Source organism: Gopherus flavomarginatus, chromosome 3 (genome assembly GCF_025201925.1).
Source record: "Gopherus flavomarginatus isolate rGopFla2 chromosome 3, rGopFla2.mat.asm, whole genome shotgun sequence".
Lineage (NCBI taxonomy): Eukaryota > Metazoa > Chordata > Testudines > Testudinidae > Gopherus > Gopherus flavomarginatus.
The window spans coordinates 130,168,534-130,194,871 of NC_066619.1; the positions used below are offsets into that span (position 1 = coordinate 130,168,534).

General features: G+C 53.1%; 1 protein-coding gene across 9 annotated transcripts in view; it reads left to right on the plus strand.

Annotated features, from left to right (window-relative positions):
* The first annotated feature begins 20,239 nt into the window (after window positions 1–20,239).
* DNAH6 (dynein axonemal heavy chain 6) overlaps window positions 20,240–26,338 on the plus strand; it is a 228,254-nt gene continuing 222,155 nt past the window's right edge. For 7 of the 9 annotated variants that reach the window (XM_050944316.1, XM_050944319.1, XM_050944320.1 and 4 more), the window contains exons 1-2: window positions 20,240–20,302; window positions 26,127–26,244. The gene's annotated coding sequence lies outside the window, so the exon portion shown is untranslated. The remainder of the gene's footprint in view (window positions 20,303–26,126; window positions 26,245–26,338) is intronic. The other 2 variants (XM_050944317.1, XM_050944324.1) reach the window with 2 other exon arrangements.

Consider the following 26,338-nt stretch of genomic DNA (forward strand, 5'->3'; position numbering starts at 1 on the left):
TTATACTGCTGTCAGTTTATAGTGTAGATCTAGCCTGTGTAATAAAACTCTAGTATCTGAATGTAGTGTGAAAATAAAGTGGGGAGATGGAAAAACATGCACAGCTCGATACACTTGTGTAAACATCTCGGGTTAGTTCTTCAACAGTGCTCCACACTCAACAGCTACCACCTAGACACCAGAATTAAGGGGGAGAATTTCCAGAGTGCCCAGCAGCTGCCATAAATGTCACTGGAGTGCTACCTCACACGCACGTAAAATGGCCCAAAGTCTGAGCTCCGCAGAGCTTGGAAATTAGCCCCAGAAAATGTAACGTTTCACTGGGGCAATGTCTCTGTATTATACAACTTGTCTTGGTGACTGAGTTTGTTGACCTATATACTGACAATAATTGAACACCCTGGATAATAAAGCCTTAACTCATATGGCTCCTTTCTAACATCTGGAATAAATAGCTACAGGTGCATTGTGCTTTTACTTTCTTTTGTAATTGCTTTTAGTTTTTAACCAACTTTTACAAGTTTTTATGGTGAAAGAAAAGTAACTTCATTTTGCTTTCAATCTGCACTCTCTCCCTGAAGAGGTGCTGCTTAGGGCACATTCTGTAGTATCTCTATAGTCCCCTCTATTCTGAGGTATTGGGAGTTTTGCATGTATGCGGGGGTGTTTAAGTTGTGAAAATTGCATCAAGTCACATTTTAAAAAAGAATAGAGTGCCTAAGTGACTTAGGGCTCAGCTCCTCAAAGCTATTTAGCACCTCATGCCCATTGACTTAGGAATTGACCCTAGAACTAATTGGGAAAGTAGAATTATTTATAAAATTCAGAAAACACCATGAATTGCACTGTTATAGAACATGAAGCCCCCAGACTCTCTCTGCCACATAGCATGAAAGGCAAAGCCCAAGTTTCTTAAAGCCCTCACTTCTTTAATTAAATGAGTAGTACTTAGCTTTGATCCGACTTAAAGTGCCACGTTCCTTCACGTTCTGAGCTCCACTTGCACTGACCTGAATAGGAGATGCAGGGACACAGCACCTCAGAAAACTGGGTGCTTATATTCTCACTAAGTTAAAATGAGTAACACAACAAAATCCATCACCAACCCTGCTAAAGGCTACATTAAACAGGCCCGTTGCCAACGCATGCACAGTCGCACGTTTGGTGTTTGATGATGTGTTGAGCACAGTTGGTGCATAGCTTTTGAAAATGTGCCAGGTAATACGTTTTGTAGTGTGGCTCGTTTTAACAGACTGGTGTGTTTTTAACAAAAGTGAAAACTTATGGACCTGCCTCCGTGCTCTCTTGTGCCTCAAGATATTCTCTGATGTGTCCAGAGGGCCTTTACTCTGAAGGTATAAGTGAGACTGAAGTGGTGCATAGGCCTTGTCCTGAACATCTGCACTGAGGTGAATTTCACTCCTCGTGTTTAATTATTTGAAAATGTAGCCCATAGGATTAACTTGCCCTATTAAGCAGATCAAGGTGCTAATGGCTATGAAAGGAATTAGAGCAGGAATGTTACAAGAAATCCCTCTGCCAAGCTTGGAAGGGCATCTATGAAAGGGAGTAGGTAGGACAGATGTTTGAACCAGTGCAGACCTCCAGTTGGGGCAGTATAGCCCTCCTAATGCAAAGAACCCTAAAATTCAGGCTTCTGAGCTACAAAAAGATCCCAGAGAATCTGTAATGTCATTGAAGGACCCAATTAACCATCTATATACAGTAGGCCCTCATTTTCTAAGTTAGCATTGTACACAATGGTACATGGCTATGTACAATGTAATATTTAGTTACATATTCCTACCTTGTTCATAGAAACACTGAGAGTGTGTGCAGATAAAGTGTCTGTACTCACATGACTGGTTAGGCAGCTAATTAGCTGACGTGCATGCACAGTCTACTGATTTATGTGTGTGCATTGGCTGTCTTCACTTCTGTGTTAGGCTTACACACATGTATTTGTGCATCTTTGAAACCTGGTCCATTAGATCCCCAGTTAGCTGTGGCATGCTTGCTTTTCTTTTTCTCCATTTAGGCAGGGATGGGGGGATGAATCTGCTTTTCCTTTTACTTTCACCATTCCTCAGATACTGGGTCTGACTCTCATGGAGGGGGAAGGATCTAACACATGACTTCTGAACAGTTGAGGTCGGCAATACCTGAGACTTCACTTTTGTTCTTTAATGAGGTTAACAACCAGCTAAGAAGGAACGTTTGGATTCAAAGTACTTGTTTGCTCTTTGGGTGAAAACACACAATAGGCAACAGCTTTAGAGGCATGAACAGCTCATCGGGGAACCCCCCTCTCCTGCAGTACACAAACAGTGCCCAGTGTCCTTTGGGGTCTGTGATTCTGGGGATCTGGAAGCCTCAGGGATATACTCAGATTGGATTATGATGGGGCAGCATAGTTAAGGCTCCAGCTAAATTTCTGTTTAAGGCTGAATTTTGCATCCTCTGAAATCCATAAAAACGGTCAAGTCAGTCTATACATTTGTAGGTATGAGGTAGAGTTTATGGTGAAAATCTGAAGTCTGCCGAGACAGAGCATCATAAAAAGGAGGCATTTGCACAGTTGGACTGTCAAACGATCAAATTAATCACAGTTAAGTGTGCGATTAACCAGTAATCCTATACCATTTATTTAAATATTTTTGGATGTTTCTACATTTTCAAATATACTGATTTCAATTACCACACAGAATACACAGTGTACACTGCTCGTTTTATACTTATTTTTGATTGCAAGTATTTGCAATGTATAAAAACAAAAGAAATTGTATTTTTCAATTCACCTAATACAAGTACTGTAGTGCAAGCTCTTTATCATGAAATTTGAACTTAGAAATGTAGAATTATGTACAAAAAACTGCATTCAAAAATAAAACAATGTAAAATTTTAGAGCCTGCAAGTGCACTTAGCCCTACTTCTCGTTCAGCCAATTGCTCAGACAAACATGTTTTTTTATATTTGCAGAAGATAATGCTGCCTGCTTCTTCTTTAGAATGTCACCTGAAAGTGAGAACAGGCATTCTCATGGTATGTTGTAGCCAGCAATGCAAGATATTTACATGCCAGATATGCTAAAGAGTCATATTTCCCTTCATGCTTCAACCACCATTTCAGAGGACATGTGACCATGCTGATGACGGGTTCTGCTCAATAACAGTCCAAAGCAGTGCAGACCAACGCGTGTTTCATATTCATCTGAGTCAGATGCCACCAGCAGAAGGTTGATTTTCTTTTTTGGTGGTTCGGGCGCTGTAGTTTCTGCATCAGAGTGTTGCTCTTTTAAGATTTCTGAAAGCATGCTCCACACCTCGTCCCTCTCAGATTTTGGACAGGATTTCAGATTCTTAAACCTTGGGTCGAGTGCTGTAGCTATCTTTAGAAATCTCACATTGGTACCTTCTTTGCATTTTGTCAAATCTGCAGTGAAAGTGTTCTTAAAATGAACATGTGCTGGGTCATCATTCAAGACTGCTACCGCATGAAATATATGGCACAATGCAGGTAAAACACAACAGGAGACATACAATTCTCCCCCAAGGAGTTCAGTCTTAAATTTAATTCCACATTTTTTTTAACGAGCATCATCAGCATGGAAGCATGTCCTCTGGAATGGTGGCCGAAGCATAAAGGGGCCTATAAAGGTTTAGCTTATCTGGCACCTAAATACTTTGCAATGTCAGCTACAACAGTGCCATGCGAACGCCTGTTCTCACTTTCAGGTGACATTGTACATAGGAAGTGGGCAGCATTAATCTCCCGTAAATGTAAACAAACTTGTTTGTGTTAGCGATTGGCTGAACAAGAAGTAGGACTGAGTGGACGTGTAGGCTCTGAAGTTTTACATTGTTTTGTTTTTGAGTACAGTTATGTAACAAAAAATTACATTTGTAAGTTTCACTTTCAGGACAAAGAGATTGCACTACAGTACTTGTTTGAAGTGAATTGAAAAATACTCTTTATCATTTTTACAGTTCAAATATTTGTAATAAAAAATAATATACACGTAGTATTCTGTGTTGTGACTGAAATCAATGTCAAAATGTGAAAAAACATCCAAAATATTTAATAAATTTCAATTGGTATTCTATTGTTTAACAGTGTGATTAAAACTGCCATTAATCATGATTAATTTTTTTAATTGTGATAAATTTTCGAGTTAATTGCATGAGTTAACTGCGATTAATTGGCAGACCTATTTTTAATTATTTTTTTGTTTGTGCAAAACTAAAGCCTGTGGCAGGTGACATGACATTTATGCCACCAGACTCCTTTTGCTGGGAGCTAGTGCCTGGCATGAAAAACAAGCTCTAAAATTTGAAAAGTTATTCGACCTTCATTTTGGAACGAGGGAGTTGGCTGCCCTAGTGCAGGTGACCCAGTAATGGACTGTCGGTAGTGCGCACACACAGTGCTTAGCTGATCTGAACTTCTGACATAGCTGTAGCTACCACCATTTCCCACTGAGTCTAACAGGCAGCCTGGAGGTGATAGGGAATGGGGAACTGGTACTGGTGTCTGAGGATCTCAGCTAAAAACTGGACTCCCGCTGCAGCTGCTCCAGACAGCACCCAGCTGCAGTTCACTGTCTGAGGGGCACGGCTGCTAGCGTAACTCCTGAGGCAGCTTCAGGGACAGGTTGCCCTTGGCGGGGCAGTGAGAGGGCATTGGATCCTTGAGCCTTTCACAAAGGTGACTCATACAGCTGTGGATCACCAGCAGAAGGAGTGCTGGGCTGGCGATCCTCAGGAGCCTCCTCAGACAAGCACTGCCTGGGATGTTTCTTGGTTGGGGCCAGCTAGAGTGACCAGATAGCAAGTGTAAAAAGTTGGGATGGGGTGGGGGGTAATAGGTGCCTATATAAGAAAAAGCCTCCCAAATCGGGACATCTGGGCACCCTAGAGCCAGCACTGGGATTATGGCTGATATGGGGGTGGGGAGATATTACCCTCTGGGACCCCTCCATGCAGTGGCGGGGGTCCCTCACCTGTACAAGCCCTAGAGCGCTGAAACTGCTGTGCTTCGCAGGGCAGCTTCTTCAGTATTGGTGATGCCCTCTGGCATAGCCACCTGCTGCTTCCCCTCCCTGTCCACCACCCAACCTGCAGCTCAAGGGCATCCACACATTGGGAGATTCCCCTCCCTATCAGCATGAGGGGCATCTATCTATAGCCCCATGCTCCCCCCTCACCCCACCTTCCCCGCTGACATCCCCAGCATCCCTATACAATCCCTGCAGGAGGCCATCCCTGCCTGCCCAGTTTGCCACTAGCCTGGAGGGAAGTGATTGCTCTCCTCTTCATCAGCACCTGTCTGAGCAGCCTCCTGTGGCTCCTCAGACTCCACCTCCTTGCTGGCAAACTTGGTAGGTAGCTACTAGAGACACCTACGTGAAACTGCCTCCATTGGTTTGCATTGGGCGCCACTGGGGAAATGGGCAAAATGAATGGGCAGCAGAACGTTAAGTAGTACAAACTGGCCCCCACCATTCATGTTTACTAATCTAAGCTGGTGTCAAGGATAAGGCACTGTTTGTGGTTGGAGAGCTTTCCAAGTTGACACTGTTAAACCTGAACATTTGCATGGATACTACCACAAATAATCAGCAGTAAATTAGGGCAAACAGGGAACAACTGGAGAGACAGCAGCAGCAGACCTACACTGTGCCTTTTGAGATTAGGGTGACCAGATGTCCTGATTTGATAGGGACAGCCCCGATTTTTGGGTCTTTTTCTTATATTGGCTCCTATTACCTCCTCCCCCTCCCAATTTTTCACATTTGCTGTCTGGTCACTGTATCTGAGATAAGACCTTGATTGAGCTCTCTGATATCACCTGAAAATTTGGGGTCGGGGAGCGAGAAAGAGGGGAGAATAATTTGATAAAAACTCTTTAATGGTCACTGATAATAACTGAGTGATTCAAAACACGTACAGCTAAATAGTGTTTAACTTGGAGATAATACATGGATCTTTCCAAGTATGCAGTATCCCTACATTGACACTAGGTGTGCCCATGTACTTCAGAAGCAGAAAGCACATGATATTAGGAGAGTACCAGGCCCATTGCATGCTGGCAAGAGTTTGGAGACTTGGGCCTGGTCTACACTACGATTTTAGGTCAAATTTAGCAGTGTTAAATCAAATTAACCTTGCACCCGTCCACACAATGAAGCCATTTTTGTTGACATAAAGGGCTCTTAAAATTAATTTCTGTACTCCTCCCCAACAAGGGAAGTAGCACTGAAATTGACATTGCTGGTTCTAATTAGGGTAGTGTGGACGTAATTTGACAGTACTGGCCTCCGGGAGCTATCCCACGGTGCACCATTGTGACCACTCTGGACAGCAATCTGAACTCGGATTTGCTGGCCAGGTAGACAGGAAAAGCCCCGCGAACTTTTGAATTTCATTTCCTGTTTGCCCAGCATGGAGAGCTGATCAGCACAGGTGACCATGCAGTTCCAGAATCGAAAAAGATCTCCAGCATAGACCATACTGGATCTGATCACTGTATGGGGAGATGAATCCGTGCTATTAGAACTCCGTTCCAAAAGATGGAATGCAAAAACATTTGAAAAAATCTACAAGGCCATGATGGACAGAGGCCACAACAGGGACTCAACACAATGCTGCGTGAAACTTAAGGAGCTGAGACAAGTGTACCAGACAGCCAAAGAATCAAATGGACGCTCTGGGACAGAGCCGTAGACATGCCACTTCTATGCTGAGCTGCAGGCAATTCTAATGGGGGCCGCCACCACTACCCTGTCTGTGGACTCCGATGATGGAGACTCTCAGTTGCCATGCCTGAGGATTTTGCGGACGGGGAAGATGAGGAGGAGGACGAGGACAAGGACAAGACTGAGGAGAGCACACAGCACACCATTCTCCCTGACAGCCAGGATCTTTTTCTCATCTTGATTGAAATCCCCTCCCAAGGTGGTATCCTGGACCATGAAGCCGTTGAAGGGACCTCTGGTGAGTGTACCTTTGTAAATATTAAAACATAGTTTAAAAGCAAGTGTTTTTAATGATTAATTTGGCCTGAGGACTTGGGATGCATTCGTGGCCAGTACAGCTACTGGAAAAGTCTGTTAACGTGTCTGGGGAAGGAGTGAAAATCCTCCAGGGACATCTCCATGAAGCGCTCCTGCAGGTACTCCAAAAGCCTTTGCAGAAGGTTTCTGGGAGAGCAGCCTTATTCCGTCCTCCATGGTAGGATACTTTACCACGCCATGCTAGTAGCAAGTAATCTGGTATCATTGCATGACAAAGCCTGGCAGTGTATGGTCCTGGTGTTTGCTGGCATTCAAGCAACATCCGTTCTTTATCTTGCTGTGTTATCCTCTGGAAAGTGATATCGTTCATGGGAACTTGGTTGAAATACGGGAATTTAATTAAGGGGACATTCATAGGTGGCCATTCCTACTGGTCTGTTTGCCTGTGGCTGAAAAGAAATCCTTCCCTGCAGTTAGCCAAGCAGTGGAAGGGGGGCGGGAATTTGCACTGAGGGATCTTCCCTGATACCAGCCACGCAGTTGGGGAAGGGTTAAAGCGATCATCGCAGAGAAAAGGATGAGGAGGCTTCAGTTTGGCTAGCAGAGATCTTCCCTGATACCAGCCATGCGGTGCGGTGGGGGGAGGGCTAAAGGGGTCAAACCAGAGAAAAGGATGGGGGGGGTTAGTTTGGTTCTTCTTCGAGTGGCTGTTCATGTCCATTCCAAGCAGGTGTGTGCGCGCTGCGTGCACGCCCGCCAGAAGATTTTCCCTTAGCAGCATCCGTAGGGTCGGCCCTGGTGCCCCGTGGAGTGGCGCCACCACGGCCCCCTATAAAGAGGCCCACCAACCCTCCACCCCCTCAGTTCCTTCTTACCGCCAGTGATGGCTAGCTGGAACTTCTCTTGTGCATAGCAAGTTAGCAGTATCCTATCTTCGTGTATAGTCCGTGTATATAGTTAGTATATAGTTCTTGATAGTTGGGGGGTTCCCCCCACACGTTTCGTTGCCCGTTGGGGCATGCCTGGGTCCCCCAGGTTTAAACTCTGCAAGGACTGTGGGAAATTCATGCCCAAGAGTGACCCGCACTCTGCCTGAGGTGCCTTGGAGTGGGCCACCAAAAGGACTGGGGCTTTTCTATCTGCAGGGGCTTCCACCCGAGAACTCTCAAAGACAGAGCTCAAAGACTTAGATTCCTCCTGATGGAGGCTGCCCTGCGGCCACCCTCAGACCAAGAACCAGCCGAGGCGGTGCCCAGCCTGTCTTCCTCGGTGCGGAGCACCCCGGCACCGGCATCAGGACTTAGGGCCCAGCCCAAGTCATCTAAAACTCGGCACTGAACGGAGTCAGGTCATAGGAAGTCAGCCTCAGTATGGCACCACTCACCATTTCCGGTGCCCGCTAAGAAGAGAAAGCCGGTGAGGGAATGGTCACCCCACCAGGACCCTCAGAGGCCGACGCCATCCACGGGTGCAAGCGGACAGGCTGGGTTACAGTGCTCGGCTGCTCCGTCGACTTCCGCACCACGGAGGGGGCGGTCAAGTCCGGACTGGCCTAGATCCCCGGACCTCAGCAGAGACTTGCGCCTCCCCTCGACACCGGAGGCATTTGAGGCGGCTTCAGACTTGATGGGACTCCCGGCGCCGGCCTCCCCGCACCGTAGTAGGGACTTGCCTACCACGGCCTGTCCCCTAGTACAATCGAGGGGCAAGCCAGCCACGCTGTCACCTCTCTCCCCGCCCCGCGCCGCTAGGGCGGCACCAAACCAGATAGGAGGCTCCCCGCCACCTCAGCATCACTCTCCAATGGCACAGGGTGCTGCTCCCCCCAGGTCCTCATTCTCAGAGACTTCAGACTCAAGAGGCAGATTCCTACCGCTCGGTCGCGGAGCAGGAAATCGGTTTCGGGGGTGAGCCACTAGCGTTACCCACAGTGGCAGCAGCAGCAATGGCATCCGCCCTCACAGTGGCCGTTTTGGAGCCCCTGGGCCTACCACCAGTCGGTAGGCCAGGCGTTTGGTCCTCGATCAAGGTCGGCCTTGGTCTCCTCGGCGTCGGTGGCCCTGGCGCAGTTGCCTCCTGTCATAGTATAATTCCCAATTCTGAACCTTAGCGTCCAAAATATAGGTACTAGCATGAATTCCCCTAAGCTTAATTACCAGCTTAGCTCCTGTAGTGCTGCCACCAATCAGGACTTAGAGTAGAGTGCCTGATAAACTCTGGTCTCACCCAAAAACTTCCCTGGGGACCCCCAAGACCGGTTCCGGTCGCGATGCCGCATTTAGAATCGGAACCGGCCCTGCAACCACAGTACCATGTGCCGCAGGACCCCGAAGGGCTACATGCACCTGAGGAAGAGCCGATCCAAGTAATTTCCTCGTCTTCCTCCCCGGACGAAGCGGTCTCGGGCATGACTGTGGCACTGGCCCTGGAGGATACTCGGATCCTCCAACAACTGCTCCGGCGAGCAGCTCAGAGCCTCGCAATCCAGGCTGAGGAAATCGAGGTGGACGCGGATCCGGTAGTAGACATCCTAGCTCCCTCAGGGCCATCCAGAGTGGCTCTTCCGTTAATCAAGACCATAGCAGATACGTCCCACACCTTATGGCAGACGCCAGCCTCACTGGCCCCTACTGCCAAGAGAACAGAACGGCTTTATTTCGTCCCCTCTAAGGGGCACGAACACTTGTTCACTCACCCCCCTCCAGACTCCCTGGTGGTGGACGCAGCCAATCAATGGGAGCGTCAAGGGCTTCAGAGGTCAACACGAAAGAACAGAGACACCAAAAGACTCAACCTCTTTGGTAGAAAGGTGTACTCTACTGCAGGTCTACAACTCCGTATTGCCAACCAACAGGCGATTGTAAGCCGATATGGTCATAACACATGTTCAGCCATGTCGAAGTTTTTGGAGCTCCTCCCCCAGGACTCGAGGTCTGAGTTTTTGGCCCTGTGGAGGAGGGCAAACTGATCTCCTGAGCCTCTCTCCAGGCGACCCTAGATGCGGCGGACTCAGACTCGTGCACCCTGGCCACGGGCCTGGTCATGAGGTGGGGAGCCTGTCTCCAGGTCTCAGGCCTTCCCTATGAGGTCCAGCAGACTATTCAGGACCTCCCCTTCGAGGGGCAGATGCTGTTTTCAGAAAAAACGGACAAGCATCTCCATAGCCCAAAGGACTCGAGGGCCATGCTTCGCTCGCTGGGCTTGCATACCCCTGCGACCCAGCGCAGGCAGTTTAGGCCGCAGGCGGCCCCACGCCCCTACCAGCCTCAGACTTGCCAGGAGCTAGGGTGCAGGCGGGGCAGAAATGGCAGGAGGCGTCACCAACGCCACCCCTCCGGCCAGGCGTCCAGTCAATCAAGACCATCATCGGGGCCTAGGCCCCTTGTTCAATGGTACAGTCGAGGGCGACCTACCTATCGAGACTCTGGATCCTTCTGCCCCTACCTCTGGGTCACATCTGTCCCCTTTCTACCGTGCCTGGTCCCGAATCATGTTGGACAGCTGGGTGCTCCGCATGGTAGAGAAGGGATATTCTATCCAGTTTTCCTCCCTCCTGCCCTACCAGCCCCCCTCCCCGTCCCTCTTCAGGGACCCATCTCATGAGCAACTTCTAATTCAAGAAGTGAAGTCCCTCACAGAGGCAGGGGCGGTGGAGGAAGTCCCTCGAGAACTCAGGGCAAAGGCTTCTACTCCCGGTATTTCCTAATACCGAAGGCGAAACGGGGCCTGAGACCCATCCTGGACTTGCGGCGACGGAACAAGTTTGTGCGAAAACTCAAGTTCCGCTTGGTCTCCCTGTCCTCGGTCATCCCCTCCCTGGATCCAGGAGATTGGTACGCTGCCCTCGACTTAAAGGACACTTATTTCCACATCGCCATAATTCCCCGACACCGTTGGTACCTCAGGTTCGTTGTGGCTGACGCCCATCTGCAGTTCACGGTGCTCTCGTTTGGCCTATCAGCTGCCTCAAGGGTCTTCACGAACTGCATGGTGGTAGTGGCGGCCTTCCTGCGCAGGCGGGGCATCCAGGTATTCCCCTACCTGGACGACTGGCTCATAAAGGGCCGCACCAAGGAGCAGGTGGAGGCTTAGGTGTTGTTCATCAGGCGGACCTTTCTCAATCTCGGCCTCCTCCTAAACGAAGCCAAGTCCACCCTGTTTCCTACGCAACGAATAGAGTTCATAGGGGCGGTTCTGGACTCCACCCACACCAGAGCGTTCCTTCCGGAATCCAGGTTCTACGTGATTTCCGAGTTTATCCTCGGACTGCAACGTGCCCCGATTACCATGGCACAGATCTGCCTCCAGCTGTTAGGTGCACGCTGCCATGTGACCCATGTGGTAAACCATGCCAGACTCCGGCTTCGCCCGCTAGAGTCCTGGTTAGCAACAGCATACTGCCTGGCCAGGGACCCCTTGGACTCAGTGGTGTCCATTCCCCACTTGGTGCTGAGTTCGCTACAGTGGTGGCTCGACCTTCAGAAAGTGTGCGTGGGCGTCCCCTTCGCTGCCCCTCAACCCTCCTTCTCTCTGGTAACGGATGCCTAGGATCGGGGTTGGGGAGCGCACCCGGGAAATCTCAGGACATAGGGCTTGTGGTCGCCGGAGGACCTCGAGTTGCATATCAATGTCAGGGAGCTGAGAGCGGTCTGCCTGGCTTGCTTGACCTTCCAGTCCCACCTGGCCAGCAGATCTGTTTCAGTCCTCTCGGACAACACATCGGCAGTCTTTTATATCAACAAACAGGGGGGTGCATGCTCCTCTCCCCTGTGCAGGGAAGCCCTTGCGTTATGGGATTTCTGCGTCCACAGTGCTACCCACCTGACAGCGTTCTACCTTCCGGGGGAGCAGAACGGCCTGGCGGACACCCTCAGCCGCTCGTTCTGGGGTCACGAGTGATACCTCCGACGGGACATGGTACGCTCAATCTTCCAGCTCTGGGGCTTTCCCCAGTTAGACCTGTTCACCTCGAGGGAAAACAGGAAGTGCTGACTATTCTGCTCCCTCCTGGGCCGCAGTTCGGGGTCTCTGTTGGATGCCTTCCTCCAGTCTTGGGGGGTCAGTCTGCTCTACGCCTTTCCTCCGATCCCTCTGATACACAGGGTGATTTTGAAGATCCACAGGGACCATGCACGGGTAATCCTGATAGCTCCGGTGTGGCTGTGCTAACATTGGTACACGTCACTCCTGCACATGTCCGTTCAGGTGCCCCTAACGCTGCCCCTGCTCCCGGACCTGATCACGCAGGACTGGGGCTCCCTCCGCCACCCGAACCTGGAATCTCTCCACCTTACAGCCTGGATGCTCCATGGCTGAACCCGGTGGAGTTGCAGTGCTCCCAGCAGGTCAGACAAGTGCTGTTCGGTAGTAGGAAACCATCAACCAGGGCCGCCTAGCTGGCTAAATGGAAGTGCTTCTCCATATGGTCCGGTCAGTGAGGTCCCAATCCTCTGGGGGTCCCAATCCCTATTATCCTGGACTATTTGCTCCACCTCAGACAACTGGGCCTCTCCCTCTCCTTGGTTCGCGTTCACTTGGCAGCCATCTCGGCGGAGAGGGGGGTACCTCGGTGTTTGTGAGCCCGTTGGTAGGGTGTTTCCTCAAGGGTATGGACAGGCTATTTCCTCAAGGGTCTGGACAGGCTATTTCCGCATGTTCATCAGTCAGCTCCTGCCTGGGACCTGAATCTGGTCCTCTCCGCCCTCTCGGGACCTCCCTTTGAGCCCCTGGCTTCGTGCTCCCTGTTGTATTTGTCGTGTAAGACCTCCTTCCTGGTGGCGATCACCTCGGCCAGGAGGGTGTCGGAGCTCAGAGCGTTAACATCCGAGCCCCCGTACACTGTCTTTTATAAGGACAAGGTCCAACTTAGACCTCACCCGGGCTTCCTCCCCCAGGTCGTCTCACAGTTCCACATGGGACAAGATATCTTTCTCCCAGTGTTTTATCCAAAACCACACTCTTCCAGCGAGGAGCAGAGGCTACATTCCCTGGATGTCCGCAGGGCCTTAGCCTTTTACATCGAGCGTACCAAGCTGTTCAGATGCTCGACACAGCTCTTCATTGCAGTGGCGGATAGGATGAAAGGGCTCCCGGTCTCCTCTCAGAAAATCTCTTCATGGATCAGGACCTGCATCCGGGAATGCTACCGCATAGCTAAGACCCCTGTCCCTCCGGTTTCGGCCCACTCCACTAGGGCGCAGGCCTCCTCTGTGGCATTCCTGGCTCAGAGACCGACTCAGGAGATTTGTAGAGCGGCCACATGGTCCTCCATCCACACATTCACGTCGCACTATGCCATCACGCACCAGGCTAGGGATGATGCAGACTTTGGTCGTGCAGTACTCCAGTCAGCAGTGAACTCCGACCCCACCACTTAGGTTCAGGCTTGTGAGTCACCTGCTTGGAATGGACATGAACAACCACTTGAAGAAGAAAAAACAGTTACCCACCTTTTAGTAACTGTTGTTCTTCAAGATGTGTTGTTCATGTCCATTCCAATACCCACTCTCCTGCCCCTCTGTCGGAGTGCTGGCAAGAAGGAACTGAGGGGGTGGAGGGTCAGTGGGCCCCTTTATAGGGCGCCGTAGTGGCGCCACTCCAGGGGGGCGCCCGGGCCGACCCTACGGACGCTGCTAAGGGAAAATCTTCCGGCTGGTGTGCACGTGGCGCGCGCACACCTACTTACTTTGAATGGACATGAACAACACATCTCGAAGAACAACAGTTACTAAAAGGTGGGTAACCATTTTTTTCTGCTGCTGTACGTTAACATGAAAACCGCAGCCCTAAACAGACAACTCAACGGGATTTACTTGGTATGGGAAAAGAGGGCGCTTCTGTTATGAAGGTTGCAGAATTCAAAAGACTATGGCTTACCATGGCCGCCTGCAAGCCGAATTCTCTTGCCCGGTACGTTTGATTTCTAACACCAAAGCTGCAGGCACTCAATATAAGATGCAAAAAAATGACCTTGTACTGAAAACACATGTTCTATATAATGTGAATAGTGTTGTTCACCGTGAAAGAGTATAGCCATTGTTCTGTAAAATGTAACTTTTAAAATACTTCTCTCCCTTTTTTAACTCGTGCAGCTGCGAATGTTTCAAGCCTCCCTCCTCCGTCCCAAACGCTATCTCAGATAAGGCGGTGAAAAAACCACACACGCGATGAAATGTTCTCTGAGCTCATGCAGGCATCCTGCACTGAAAGGGTAGAGGGACACAATAGCACAGGACAGGAAAGCGGCCAGTGAACATGAGGAGAGGTGGCGGCAGGAAGATAAGAAGATGCACGAGGCAACGCTGGGGCTACTGCAGGAACAAACGGACATGATGCGGCTTCTGGTGGAGGTTCAGGAATGTCAGCTGGAAAGACTGCAGCTGCTGCAGCCCGTTTAACCGCCCTTCCTCCTCCCCAAGTTCCTTAGCCACCTCCTCACCCAGACGCCCAAGAATGTGCCGGGGGGGGGGGAAGGCTCCGGGCACCCAACCACTCCATTCCAGTGGATAAAAGGCTGTCATTCAACAAGTTTCGAAGTGGCCTTCTCCTTCCCTTCTCTCCTCCCACACCGCACCTGGGCTACCTTGTGAGTTATCTCCCTATTTTTATAAACAATTAATAAAGAATACATGGTTTTTAAATGATAGTGACTTTATTTCCAAGCTGTGATCGAAGTGGGGAGGATGGCTGCCTTACAGAGAATTAGAGTCAACAAGGGGGCGGGTTTTCATCAAGGAGAAACAAATAGAACTGTCACACAGTACCCTGGCCAGTCATGAAACTGGTTTTCAAAGCTTCTCTGATGCGCAGCGCTTCCTCGTGTGCTCTTCTGACTGCCCTGGTGTCTGGCTGCGTGTAATCAGTGGCCAGGCGATTTGCCTCAACCTCCCACCCCACCATAAAGATCTCCCCCTTACTCTCACAGAGATTGTGGCGCACACAGAAAGCAGAAATAACAATGGGGATATTTGTTTAACTCAGGTCTGAGCAAGTCAGTAAACTGCGCCAGCGACCCTTCAAACGTCCAAATGCACATTCTACCATCATTCTGCACTTGCTTAGCCTATAGTTGAAAAGCTCCTGACTACTGTCCAGGCTGCCTGTGTATGGCTTCATGAGCCATGGCATTAAGGGGTAGGTTGGGTCCCCAAGGATAACAATAGGCATTTCAACATCCCCAACAGTTATTTTCTGGTCTGGGAAGTAAATCCTTCCTGCAGCCATTTAAACAGACCAGATTTCCTGAAGATGTGAGTGTCATGAACCTTTCCTGGCCATTTCACGTTGATGTTGGTGAAACGTCCCTTGTGATCCACCGTGCTTGCAGCACCATTGAAAAGTACCCCTCGTGGTTTATGTACTGGCTGCCTTGGTGGTCCAGTCCCAAGATAGGGATATGGGTTCTGTCTATCACCGCACCATAGTTAGGGAATCCCATTGCAGCAAAGCCATCTACTATGACCTGCACATTTCCCAGAGTCACTATCTTTGATAGCAGCAGCTCAGTGATTGCGTTGGCTACTAGCATGACAGCAACCCCCACAGTAGATTTGCCCACTCCAAACTGATTTCCGGCTGACCAGTAGCTGTCTGCCATTGCAAACTTCTAGAGGGCTATCACCACTTGCTTGTGAACTGTGAGGGCTGCTCTCATCTTGGTATTCTTGCAGTTCAGAGCAGGGGGAAGCGTCACAAAGTTCAAGGAAAGTGCCCTTACACATGCAAAAGTTTCAGAGCCACTGGTAATCATCCCAGACCTGCAACACTATGTGTTCCCACCAGTCTGTGCTTGTTTCCTGGGCCCAGAATCAGCATTGCACAGCATGAACCTGCCCCATTAACACCGCGTCCACATTTTCGGGGCCCGTGCTTTGAGAGAGTCTGTGTCCATGTCCTCATCACGCTTGTCACCGTGCTGCCATCGGCTTCTGGTTCTGCATAAACTGCATGATAATGTGTGAGGTGTTTACAGTGCTCATAACTGCTGCGGTGAGCTGAATGGGCTCCATGCTTGCCGTGTTATGGCGTCTGCTCGGGCAATCCAGGGAAAAGGGCACAAAATGATTGTCTGCCGTTGCTTTCCCGGAGGGCGGGTTGACTGACGACATTAACCCATAACCACCCGTGACAAATTTTTGGCCCCATCAAGCATTCGGAGCTCAACCCAGAATTCCAGTGGGCAGAAGGGACTGCGGGAACTGTGGGATAGCTACCACAATGCACTGCTTGGAATGTCGACACTTGCCACTGTACTATGGACGCACACCGACAAATTAGTGCTTAGTGGATGCATGCACTCAACGTTATACAATCTGTTCCCAAAAATCGACTTCTGTAAAACTGGAGTAATTTCATAACGTAGACATATCCTAATAGTCACCTGTATAAAAGGTATGTGGATGAGCTAGCACTATCTCTTTTTAAAACGTTCCAAGAAGCATTTCAAAAAGGCACCTTCCCTGACTCACTTTATTTAACACATTTTACTTGTATTTGGCAGACTAAATTAACCCCTTCAGAAATGTAAATCTTAGCTACAGAGAGCACTTCTAAATTGGCATCTGAAAATATCTGTGTAACCCTTTTGCCCCTCTGAGTTGGCAGCAACAAGGGCCGGGTTCAGTATCCAGGGGTTCCGTTTCAATAACACAATGCATAACTGGCTCGAGCCCCCACCCAGTGACCTGGGACACTTACATACCACACCCCCCTGGGCGCCTCTAGGAGGCAATACTTCCCCACTAGCAAGCACAGAGTCTGAGTGTAGCAAAATCCTTTTAATAATGGAAGGAAACAATGCGGCATCACGTTGGAGAAACACCACAAACAGGATTATAACACAAACCATAAGCAAAAACCCACCTCCAAGTACATTTGGCAATGTCCTTTCCCCCTTAGGGTCTTAAGTCCAATCACCCCAAAGTCCAACAACCCAAAAGTCTCTGGTCAGTGCCACCTCAGAGTTCAAAAGTTTATCTGCAGAGTTTTACACCCCCAGTCTGGGTGGAAATGGGGGGTAGGAGTCCACACAGGGTGTTAAGGGGCACCTTACATGGGCCAGGGTCAACTGCTCCGCCTCTCCGTGGAGTTCTGCTGTAGCCTTCACCACAACCAGCTCCACTACACCAGCCACCCCTGCAAACCACTTCACTCCGCTCATTGTTCCATGGGCTGCTCCAATATTCTCCACTCTGCCAGCTGTTTAACAATAGGTCTTCAGGCTCCCCCACTAGTTAACACAGCACTCAGTGATTTCAGCTTTTAGTAAGTGAGCCCTGGTGCTAGTGCATTGTTGGCCCAACCTGAATTCAGTACAGCAGTCTCTAGATAGGTTCCTAATGGAATCAAAATTAGCTCTACTCTTTAACAGTGGAGAGAGGAAGATGTGCAATTGGTGTTCCAGGCCTTCAAAAGGAGCCCATACCACCAGGTGTACACACCAGTCCCCAGCCTCTTTCAATTCACTGGGTTTTGGAACCCATGTCCCTTGTCTAGCAAGTGTCACTTAATTTATATTGAGACATCTCTGTCATAGAGCAGTCTCGTAGTTCCTCATTCACATAATCAGGTGGCAACACTTTATTTACCCTGCCCTAATAACAAAGAAATTGGGGATCCCAGAGCTGTCAAAATAACCATCCCAGGCTGCCTTGCGCTATGCTGGGCGTGCCCATGTAAATTATCTCCCTGAAATTCTTTCCACACTTCCCATAATTCACCACCAGATGTCAGGGTAGAGCTCATCCTGACTCTGCTTACATCTGCTAAATTGCTTGCTAGATATACTGAAAGTAATCAGGGTGAGCTGCACTAAAATCAAACTAATATGACAACTGCAAGCAAACAAAACCTAAGAACTCAAATAAGCATTCAGGTCTCTAAACAACCCACTTAAGCCTTGCTCTGCCTTTCTTTTATCCTTCTTTGGGGTGTCATGATTTATTTAAGCCATAAACTCTGGATCAGGGAGAAAGTTTGTAGTTATGGCACTGAAACAGGACACAGGAGGTCTAGATGCAGTTCCTGGCTCTGGCACAGATTTCTTTTATGACTTTGGTCAAGTCACTTTCTCGCTTTGTGTCTGTTTTCTTTTTTAAAAAAGGAGTTAATATTGCGTCAAGGTTATACCCTTAAAGGTGTTCAGATACTAAGCTGATAGCAGCCATATAAGTACCTAGATTGTGCTTAGCATATTTTAGCTGTTAAATAATAGATAAAAACCATTTGTATTTATGACAGGAAGTTTCACATAGGGTATTCAGTACTCTATTATATGCAATGGACTCAGAAGGAAATGAATTATTAATGTGCAATATTTGGCCATTGATTTCTTTTGAATGTAGGCTAGACCCACTCCCCCACATCTTGTGAGTGAAATCTACACATTAAGTTTATCTGCTAAAAATTCCAAACATTTCCCCCCACTTCCATTTTAAAGTCCTTTGGAGAGAATGGAACCACATGTGCTCTGGATTCCATCCTGACCAGCAGCAGGAGTCAGGCTGGTTGTTTCCCCGTGAGACTGACTTAAAGAGACCCCTGGCTTCCCACTCCCAACATGACAAGAAGCTCCTTCCACTCTGCTCTCTCACCACCCAATCCCAGTCCTATTGATTTCCATGAAAAAGAATACATTTTCTTTTTCATAAACAGAGATGTTTACACATGTGGCTATTTGTTTTGTTTTTAGATTGAGTGGTCCAGGAATGCATATCAAATGGAATCACACCGGTGCCAAACACAGCCTGTCTGAGAACTGTAATTCTATAATTACACCCTCAGGGATGCTCCAGGCCTCCCATCTTGTATTCTATAATATACAAATTTCTGCAACTAGCAAGCAAAACACCTCTAATCTCTGCTCCCTCCCCCGCAGTAACAAATTGAGGCAGAGATGTGGGGTCCATGTCTCTTGGCCTATGTTATTACCTCCTGACTGTTGGTTTGGATCTCAGCCAGGAAGCCATCTGGATGCAGGATGTCTTTTGGCCTCCTGATGCTGCAGGGCTAAAATCCTCCTTTCCTCCACAGAGCACATGGGAAGGAGTGTGACCGCTGGTCCCACTCAGGCCAGCTCCAGAATAACACAAACCTTCAGCCAAATCTCCCACCTCCCACCCCCGCTGTTAGACTGAAGAAATAAGGAGAATGGGAAATTTCTTTGGGGATTCTTGTGCTAAATTAATCTATTTAATGTTTACAAAACAGCATTTTAAAAAATCACCTTTGCAGGCGACTTCGTTGTGTTCATTTGGATTGGGTGAGTTTGTTGCATTCTTTCTTGCAGCCAACAAAACTCTCCCTCAGGAAAGCAAAGGGGGTCCCGTCAGCCACGTGTTCCGTGCAGGCCCGGAGTGTGGACTGGGCTCAGGGTCGTGCTTAGCCACGGGGCCAGGGCTTCCTAACGGTGCGGCCAGGAGCCGAGTGCGATTTTCAAAAGCCCCTAAGCAGAGTGGGCAGCGACCGCACCCGGGCATGTCTGAAAATCCCACCGGCTCCAACTTCAGGGCCTGAAGGCCTTTAACGCCCGGCCCGGCTCCAGCAGCCCCCACGCGCTGGGGGCCCAGGGCTGCAGAGACCCCGCTGCCTCGGAGCGGCCCCTGCTGGTAGCGCTGGGACGAGCCGGGGTACCTCGCCTGTATGCAAATGAGCTACGTAATAGAGTCCCACTGTGTCTATTGCTGTATGTACCGGATGCAACAAAACGATGTAGAATCCCCCTCACACTGGAGGGGTGAGATTATTTTCTTCTGAATGTTCAGTTAAAAGCTTGAAACATCCGAATCCATTTGGAATGTGCAATAACTCACCTGTGAGAAAACAGTTTGGGATCTGCCAGTGTAGAGTCACCATTGACTTAAATGGGAAGGTGCGCGGCTAAGCGCAGCCTAAAGCTATCCACACTCCCTTTGGGTTGCACTGCTGGTGCATTGCAATAGAAGGGCTGGAGTGAGGCCCGTGCCGGATACATGCTGCTGTCTCTATGTAGCCATTGGTTTAAGTTAGCGCAGGGACCTTGCTCTGGGGTGCAAATGTCACCCCGCCTTACGCCAGTACAGGCCTCGGTCGGGTCAATGAGCAGCTCGGAGCCGCGCGCGCGGCGGCAGGTGGTTGGACTCGCGCCAGCGCGCGGCGGGCGGCCCCATTGGTTGAGGCGAGCCGGCTGCCGTTACCGTGGAGACCATTCGCCCCGCCCTGGCCTGCGCGGGGGTAGCGGGGGCTGAGGCGTTGGAGCTGTTGCCCGGCGACAGGGCGCTCGCGGGGACCGGAGCCGCGAGTCTGGGCAGAGAGTGAGTGAAATGGCGCCTCCCGGCGCGAGCGGCTGGGACCCCCCGCATCCTCCTCCTTGCGTCCCCCCGCCCGGGACCCCCGCGTCCCCCCCCGCCCGGGACCTCCCCGGATCCCCCCCGCCCGGGACCCCCGCGTCCCCCCCCGCCCGGGACCCCCCCTGCATCTCCCGTTCCGGACCCCCCCGCGTCCCCCCCGCCCGGGACCCCCGTATCCCCCCCGCCCGGGACCCCCCCCGCATCCCCCCGCCCGGGACCCCCGCGTCCCCCCCGCCCGGGACCCCCCTGCATCTCCCGCTCCGGACCCCCCCGCATCCCCCCGCCCGGGACCCCCCGTATCTCCCCCGCCCGGGACCCCCCCGCATCCTCTCGCCCGGGACCCCCGTATCCCCCCCGCCCGGGACCCCCCTGCATCTCCCGCTCCGGACCCCCCCCGCATCCCCCCGCCCGGGACCCCCGCGTCCCCCGCGTCCCCCCGCCCGGGTCCCCCCCTCGCATCCCCCCGCCCGGGACCCCCCGTATCCCCCCCTCCCGGGACCCCCCGCCCGGGACCCCCCCGCATATCCCGCCCCGGACCCCCCCTCATCCCCCCGCCTGGGACCCCCCCCGCATATCCCGCCCCGGACCCCCTCGCATCCCCCCGCCCGGGACCCCCCCCGCATCTCCCGCCCCGGACACCCCCCCGCATATCCCGCCCCGGACCCCCCCTCATCTCCCCGCCCGGGTCCCCCCCTCGCATCCCCCCGCCCGGGTCCCCCCCCTCGCATCCCCCCGCCCGGGACCCCCCCCCGCATCCCCCAGCCCGGGACCCCCCTTGCATCCCCCAGCCCGGGACCCCCCGTATCCCTCCCGCCCGGGACCCCCCCTGCATCTCCCACTCGGATCCCCCCGCATCCTCCCGCCCGGGACCCCCCCCCGCATATCCCGCCCCGGACCCCCCCTGCATCCCCTCTGCCCGGGACCCCCCTGCATCCCTCTGCCCGGGACCCCCCTGCATATCCTGCCCTGGACCCCCCTTGCATCCTCCCGCCCGGGACCTCCCCGGACTCCCCCTGGGACCTCCCTGCATCCCCCCTCCCAGGACCCCGTCTGCATCCCCCCACCCGGGACCCCTCTGCATCTCCCTCCCGAGACCTCCCCGGACGCCCCCCCCGGCATCCCCCGGCCCGAGACACCCCTGCATTTCCCCCGCCCGGGACCCTCTCTGCATCCCCCTGCCCTGGACCCCTTTGCATCCCCCCGCCCGGGACCTCCCCGGACCCCCCCCCCAGCATCCCCCCGCCTGGGACCCCCCTGCATCTCCTGCCCCGGACCCCCCTGCATCCCCCCACCCGGGACCTCCTGTATCCCCCCGCCTGGGACCTCCCTGGACCCCCCCCTGCATTCCCCCGCCTGGGACCCCCCCTGCATCTCCCTCCTGGGACCACCCCGCCTGGGACGCCCCTGTATCTCCCGCCTGCCCTGGACCACCCCCCTGTATCTCCCACCTGCCCCGGACCACACCCCCCGTATTACCCCCCGGCCGGGACCTCCTCGGACGTCCCCCTGCGTCCCCCTACCCCGGACCTCTCCCGCATCTCCCGCCCCGGACCCCCCCCGTATCCTCCCGCATCTCCCCGCCCGGACCCCTCCTGCATCTCCCGCCTGCCCCGGACCACCCCCATGAACTCCCCCCCCCCCCCCCGTCTGGACCTCCCTGGACCCCCCCCCCCCCGCATCCCTCCGCCTGGTACTCCCCTGCATCTCCCGCCCAGGACCCCCCGCATCTCCCGCCCGGGTCCCCCCCTGCATCTCCTGCCTGCCCCTCACCACCACCCCTGTATCGCCCCCCAGCTGGGACCTCCTCAGACCCCCTCATGCATCCCTCCGCCCCTGCATCTCCTACTCGGGACACCCCTGCATCGCCTCGCCTGCCCCGAACAACTCCCCATCTCCCCCCCCGCCCCGGACCCCCCCTGCATCCCCTCGCCCCGGACCACCCCCCTGTATCTCCCGCCTGCCCCTGACCACACCCCCATATTGCCCCCCCGGCCGGGACCTCCCCGGACCCCCCCCATCCCCCTGCCCCGGACCCCTCCTGCATCTCCTGCCCTGGGCCCCCCCGTATGCCCCCACATCTCCCCGCCCCAGACCCCTCCTGCATCTCCCGCTCGCCCCGGACCACCCCCCTGTATCACCCCCCCGGCTGGGACCCCCCGGAACCCTCCCTGCATCCCTCTGCCCCGGACCCCCCCTGCATCTCCCACCCGGGACTCCCATGCATCCCCCCGCCCGCCCCGAACAACCCTCCGTCTCTCCCCTCAGGCCAGGACCTCCCTGGACCCCCCCCCCCCCGCATCCCTCCGCCCCGGACCCCACCTGCATCTCCTGCCCGGGACCCCCCTGCATCTCCCACCCACCCCGGACCACCCCTCCCATATCCCTCCATGCATCCCCCTTGCCCCGGACTCCACTGCATCTCCCGCCCGCCCCGGACCCCCCTGCATCTCCCTGCCAGGACCCCCGCCCTGCATTCCCTGGCCGGTACCCCTCCCCTGCATCTCCTGCCCACCCTGGAACTCTCCCTGCATCCCTCTGCCCACTTGGGTCCCCCCCCCCTGCATCCGCAGACTCCCCCCCCCCCGCATCCCCGAGCCCGATTTATTTAAGCCATAAACTCTTTGGATCAGGGAGAAAGTTTGTAGTTATGGCACTGAAACAGGACACAGGAGGTCTAGATGCAGTTCCTGGCTCTGGCACAGATTTCTTATATGACTTTGGTCAAGTCACTTTCTCGCTTTGTGTCTGTTTTCTTTTTTAAAAAAGGAGTTAATATTGCGTCAAGGTTATACCCTTAAAGGTGTTCAGATACTAAGCTGATAGCAGCCATATAAGTACCTAGATTGTGCTTAGCATATTTTAGCTGTTAAATAATAGATAAAATATGCCTGCCTCCTACATCTCCCGAGCGGGACCCCCCTGCGTCCCCCGCTCGCCCCGGACCCCCCCCCGTTTCCCTCCCCAGCCGGGATCTCCCATATCCCCCCACCCTGGACTCCCCCTGCATTCCCTGCCTGCCCCCCCCCCATATCCCTACATCCCTCCTGGACCACCACCCCCATCCCCCCGCCCGGGACCTCCTCGGACCCTCCCTCGCATCTCCCCGCCTGGGACCCCCCACATCCCCCACCCCTGGCCGGAACCTCCCTGGACCCCCCCTACATGCCTCCATCTGGGACCCCCCGTGCATCCCCTGCCCGCCCCAGACACACACCCCCATATCCCCCACCCAGGACCCTACCTGCATCCCTCACCTCCCCACTGGGACCCTCCTGCATTTGCCCACTTGCCCCAGATCCTCCCGCCCCCCGACCGGGACTCCACCTGCATCCCCCTGGCCCCTGACCAGGACCTCACCTGCATCCCCCTAACCGGGTCCCCCCTGCATCTCCCTGGCCCCCGACCAGGACCTCCCGGGATGCCTCCTGCATCCCCTGGCCGGTACACGACTATATCCTCCCGCCCCCCCCCCCACTAGGACCCCCCCTACATCCCACTGCCAGGACCCCCCTACATCCTCCTGCCTCCTGGCTGGGACCTCCCCTGCATCCTCCCAGGCCGGGACCCCCCTGCATACCCTCGGTCCCCAACCAGGACAACCCGGAACCCCCCCGCATCCCCCCACCCAGGAAGTCCCTGCATCCCCCCACTTCCTGCTAGGGACCCCCCCTGCATCTCCCTGGGCCATGGCTGGGACCCCCCCTGCATCCCACTGGCCCCTGACCGGGACCTCCCGGGATGCTCCCTGTATCCCCTGGCTGGGACAGCCCTATATCCTCCTGTCCCCCGGCTAGGACTGCCCCTGCATCCCCGACCGGATTCCTCTGTATTCCCCAGCCAGGACCCCGCCCCACATTCCCCCAGCTGGGACCTCCTGGGACCCCCCCTGCATCTCCCGGCCGGGACCCCCCCTGCATCCCCTTGGCTAGGCCCCCCTACAGCCTCCTGCCCCTTGGCTTGGACCCCCCTGCATACTCTCGCTCCCCAACTGGGACCTCCTGGAATCCTCCCTTCCAGTAACTCCCTATATCCCCCTGTGAGGAACTCCCCACCCTGCATTCCCCTGGGCCCTGACCAGGACCCCCTGGGACGCCCCCTGCATTCCCCGGACGGGACCCCCCCTGCATTCCGCTGACCCCTGACCGGGACCTCCCGAAACACCCCCTGCACCCCTCGGCCAGGACACTCCTATATCCTCCTGCCCCCTGGCTGGGACCCCTCCTGCATCTCCCCTGGTGGGGACCCCCTGCTGCATCCCCTCGGTCAGGACCCCCTACATCCTCCTGCCACCTAGCCAGGACCCTCCTTGTATCTCCCCTGTCTGGGACCTGTCTGCATATCCTGGTCCCCAACCAGGGGCCCCCCGGTACCGCCTGCATCCCCCCGACCGGGATCCCCTTGCATACCCCTGGTCCCTAACCAGGGGCCCCTGGGATGCCCTCTGCATCCCTCTGGCCCCTGACCGGCACTCCACCTGCATCCCCCTGGGCCTCGACCGGGACCTCCCGGGATACCCCCTGCATTCCCCTGGCCCTCCGACTGGGACTCCCCCTGCATTCTCTGGCTGGGACCCTCACCTGCATCCCCCACCCAGCTGAAGTAGCAAAACAATATTTGGGGTCTTGCTGGGTTATTTCCTAGAGGAGGAGAAATGGATTATATGAAGCAGGTATTGCTTTGGTGCAAACCTGTGTATTTATAAAGAATGTACATAAAGTCCAATTTTTCTGACCACCCTAGGAACAAACAATAGCAGGGAGTTTCCTTGCTTACAATTTCCAAGCCTGCCTCTCTAACAAGTCCTGTGCCCCCAGGAGCTCTGAGCTTCCTCTGCTTCCTCTGAGGGTTTCTCTCACAGCTGCTTCTCTCGTTGTCTGCTGGCTTTCTGCCTCTCACTCACACACAGCTCTTGTCAAACAATCCACCATGTGCCTCTGTGGATTCACCAGTCTCAGGGAAACCCCTCAGACCGTGCAGCTTACTTAGCCTTACTCAGCTTCTCCGTGCAGCTCCTTGGGCAGTAGCTGCTATTGACTCCCGCTATTTTACACTATAAATGATCTTAGTTGCTCCTCCCATTTAGCATGAAAGAAGGGTGGTTAGTACACCCATCAATTTCAACCAGGTCTTTGATTCATGGAAGCCATTAACACCTTCTTCCAGCATAGCATCATTATTATTACTGGTATAATGCTACAGGTGTGCATGGTGCTTCATTTGTGTAATCCCCATACCAGGTTGATGGTGAATCCTGCATTTCAAGAGTATCATACCTTCCCTCTTCCTCCTCTGCTCTATTGAACAAAGGAGAGAAGTTTCCAGTACTTGCAGAAGAGAAAGTTAAGGTGAAATTCCTGGCTTCTTGTTTTGCTGCAGCTATTCCCAGAAGATGAACAGCTGCCACTCTTAATACAGTTCTCTCTAATGAGAGCTAATGTATTGGGGGGGGGGACTTTCTCACCACTATTAGAGGTGAAGAATTTTAATTTTTTCCAAGATAGGACATCTCTTGTTATAGTAAAACTGATTGATAAATTGCTATGTATTTCTCCTGAAGGGTAATAGTGCAGAATTGAAATCCGACTCTTCTTCTCCCTTAGTTTTAACTTTTAAAATAAATTTGTAGGGTTGCCAATTCTTGTGCTGTCTCCACTCTGGTAAAATCCATGCAAAACAGAACAATTTGAATTTGCGTAGTCCTGGGGTTCTTAACTGTGTTATATTTGCAGTACCGAAACTGTAGACACTTTTCTCTTTCCACCTCATTTCTTTTGCGTCCATATTTCAGATGTCTTGAAGCTGGCTAAGTGGAGTGCTGGAAGTGGGACAAAGGCTGTGGTCTGAGAGAGCGAAAAGAATGCTGTTTGCTTTATACTGTTCTCCTCACACCTCCATGGAACTGACAGGTGGGGGAGGAGGTAACGCCAAAAAACGTAGTGCCCCTGAATGCACAGAGCCCTGCAAATCTGTGGATATCTGCTTTATATCTGCAGACCATGT